Genomic DNA, 3688 nt, shown 5'->3' with positions numbered 1-3688 from the left:
CTCATGCCCAGCCTGCCAACCACCCAGCACAACCCTCATGCATCACTGGAGAGGTTAGTCCCTAAAAGCACAGCACGAACGTCCCCCTCACTGGAATGTATTTGCTGTTCCCAGGACACAGGCCAGTATTTGCTTGGCAGAGAGTGCCAGGCAGAGGTGAAGTTCTCTGCTCCTGCCATAAAAGTGCCACTGCAAACGGAGCTGTGTAAGCAGGAGCAGAACAGCACTCAGATGGGCCACTGGCCAGGGAGGCTGAGCAAGCCTCTTACGTCTACACTGTCCTTCATGACCCTAGCAATGCAACCACCTGCATGCATGGGCTTTCCTTCACCCCTCTGCAGGACAAAGGGAGGTGCATTCAGCCTGCTCCTCCACACATGCCTGCACTTCTGTCTCCTGCGGAGTGAAGGTTATCACCATGCTACCAGAGATCAGCTCCAGGAGCAGGCTAGGAGAATAAAATCAGAGAATCCCACCTGGATGCATTCCTCTGTGACCTGAGCTAGATTGGATGGTCCTGCTCTGGCAGAGGAGTTGGGCTCGGTGATCTCCTTGGGTTGGAAGGGTTCAAGGGTATCTGGCTCAAGTTCCTTGTAGTAGGCAGAGACTTCTTCAACTAGACCAGGTTGCTCAGAGCCCTGTCTAACCTGGTCTGGAATGTTTCCAAGGTGGGCAGCAGAGCCAGTGGCATCCTGGGCTGGCTCAGGAGCAGTGTGGGCAGCAGGACAAGGGAGGTTCTTCTGCCCCTGTGCTCAGCACTGCTCAGGCCACCCCTTGAGTGCTGTGTCCAGTTCTGGGCTCCTCAATTCAAGAGAGATATTGAGGTGCTGGAAGGTGTCCAGAGAAGGGCAGTAAGGCTGGGGAGGGGCCTGGAGCAGATCCATGTGAGGAGAGGCTGAGGGGGTGTGCAGCCTGCAGCAGAGGAGGCTCAGGGCAGAGCTCATTGCTGTCTGCAGCTGCCTGCAGGGAGGCTGTAGCCAGGTGGGGTTGAGCTCTGCTGCCAAGCAAGCAGCAACAGAAGAAGGGGACAGAGTGTCAAGCTGTGCCAGGGGAGGTCTAGGCTGGATGTTAGGAGGAAGTTGTTGTCAGAGAGAGTGATTGGCATTGGAATGGGCTGCCCAGGGAGGTGGTGGAGTCTGTGTGGCTGGAGGTGTTGAAGCCAAGCCTGGCTGGGGCACTTAGTGCCATGGTCTGGTTGCTTGGCCAGGGCTGGGTGCTAGGTTGGGCTGGGTGAGCCTGGAGGTCTCTCCCAACCTGCTTGATTCTATGATTCTATGATTTTAAGGATAGGGCTTTTGTCAGCTCTCTGGGCAACCTGTGCCAGTGTTTCATCACCCTCAGCATACAAAATCTACTCCTTCTATCTAGTCTGAATCTGCCCCCTTTTAGCTCCAAACCATCATCCCTTGTCCTGTCATAACAGGCTCTGTTAAAATGACTGTCCATGGCCACAGGAAGGTTCTGAGCTCAGAGCTAAGCTCATGGTCACTTCTTCACAGCCTGAGCTGCGGGGCTGTATCGTTAGAAGGATGGGGAGACAGAAGCTGCATCACAAGCTGTCAAGGATTTGCTCCTGGTGGCATAAATGTACCCCAGGCTGCATTTAAAAGCCAGGCTGCTGCAGCTCTGCCCTGAAGGCAGATGAAGTCAGTGGAAACATCCTGTCCAAGAGGGAGCATGGAGCAGGTGCAGATTGCCTTGACTCCTCCCCAGCCTCCAAACCTCTGAGGCACCCGGGAGATAACTGCTGTGCTGCGCCTTGCTGAGCACAGATCAGCCTTTGTGCACGGTGGGCTCTGAAAGCAAACATCTGGCGGCCGATGGGGGAGTGGGGAAGGGCAGGAGGCTGCTGGAGCAGATGCAGGAGGCTCGGCGGCGACGCAAGGCAGCGCAGCACAGGGAGCATGCTGGAGGCACCAAGCGCAGCTGCTCTCCGAGCAGTTGCCCAGGGGACGGAGACTTCCTGCTCCTGATTTCTGAGGGCAGTCTGGTTTGTGTTGGTACTGTCTGCTTTTGGCTTTCTTTCCCACTTCGTGCTCTCCAGCCTGACATGTGCAGCCCAGCTGCAAAGCAGGGCTTGCAGTGGTGCGGATGGCGCATCCCGGCCCTCTTCCTGCCTGCCCCTGTGCCGCCTGCAGCCTTCAAACGGCTCTGTGCCAAGCTCATCCCCCGAGATGGGGCTGCTCCCACCGAGGGAGAGCTGCCGAGCTGCAGATAGAGGGTGGTGGTTTGCCATCAGTCACGGGGAGCACCACGGCTGCATGGTTCTCTGTCTGTGTGCTGAAGCTCCGCTCCGGAGCGCTTCGAGCTGCTCGCACACACAGCCACGGGCACACAGCAGGATGCTCAGATGGATGCTCACAGCCCAGAACCCAACTGTACCCTGGGCTGAACCAACAGCAGAGTGGCCAGCAGGTTGAGGAGGAAGGGGATTCTGCACCTCTGCTTCACTCTGGTGAGACCTTGCCTGCAGGGCTGTGTTCTAGAGTCATCACCACAGGGAAGACATAGGTCTGCTGGAGAAGGTTCAGAGGAGGCCACCATAAGTGAACAGGCTCTGCTGGGTGATGCCCAACGACAGGACATGGGTGGAAGCTGAGGCATGGGAAGCTTCATGGAAACAGTTTCAGAGGGACAGGGATCTGCTGGAGAGGGTCTGGTGGAGGGTTATGAGGATGATGAAGGGACTGGAGCACTGCCTGATGAGGAGAGGCTGAGGGACCTGGGCCTGTTTAGTTAGGAGAGGAGAAACCTGAGAGAGGATTTAATCAATGCTATAATCATCTGAGGGCTGGGGGTCAGGGTCCCTGGGATAGGACAAGCAGCAATGGGTGTAAGCTGCAGCACAGGAGGTTACACAAGGGGGAACATCTTGAGTGTAAGGGTCCCAGAGCCCTGGCACAGGCTGCCCAGAGAGGTTGTGGAGTCTCCTTCTCTGGAGCCTTTGCAGGTCTGTCTGGATGTGTTCCTCTGTGCCCTGAGCTAGATTGTGTGGTCCTGCTCTGGCAGGGGTTGGACTCAATGATCTCCTTGGGTCCCTTCCAACCCCTAATATCCTGTGAGCCTGTGATTTTTTTCACTATGAGGGTGACAGAGCACTGGAACAGGCTGCCCAGGAGGACTGTGGAGTCTCCCTCTCTGATGATATTCAAAACCCATCTAGACATGTTCCAGTGTGATCTGGTATAGGTGATGCTGCTCTGGCAGGGGGGTTGGACTGGATAAGCTTTTGAGGTCCCTTTCAGCCCCTGACATTCTGTGATTGGCATTGGAATGGGCTGCCCAGGGAGGTGGTGGAGTCTCTGTGCCTGGAGGTGTTGAAGCCAAGCCTGGCTGGGGCACTTAGTGCCATGGTCTGGCTGATTGGCCAGGGCTGGGTGCTAGGTTCGGCTGGATGAGCTTGGACCTCTCTCCCAACCTGTTTGATTCTATGACCCCACGATTCTATGATCCCCTCTGCAGATGGACTTACAGACCCATTTTCTTCCCCCAGGTTGTGCATGGCCAGGCATAGCAGCCTGTTTAACTGCTCAGTGTCCCATGATCCAAAGTCCAGCTGCTGAGGGGCCTCTTATCTGCAGTGTTTGATGAAGCTGATCATTGTTCTGCCCGAGCAGCCTGAAGGCCACCAGTTCTGTGTTTTCTGGCACTAGTTGGCATCCAGCCTGCAAATAAAAAGCCACCAAGG

This window comes from Pogoniulus pusillus, chromosome 7, assembly GCF_015220805.1.
Source record: "Pogoniulus pusillus isolate bPogPus1 chromosome 7, bPogPus1.pri, whole genome shotgun sequence".
Taxonomy (NCBI): domain Eukaryota; kingdom Metazoa; phylum Chordata; class Aves; order Piciformes; family Lybiidae; genus Pogoniulus; species Pogoniulus pusillus.
This window is presented reverse-complemented; position numbering follows the sequence as displayed.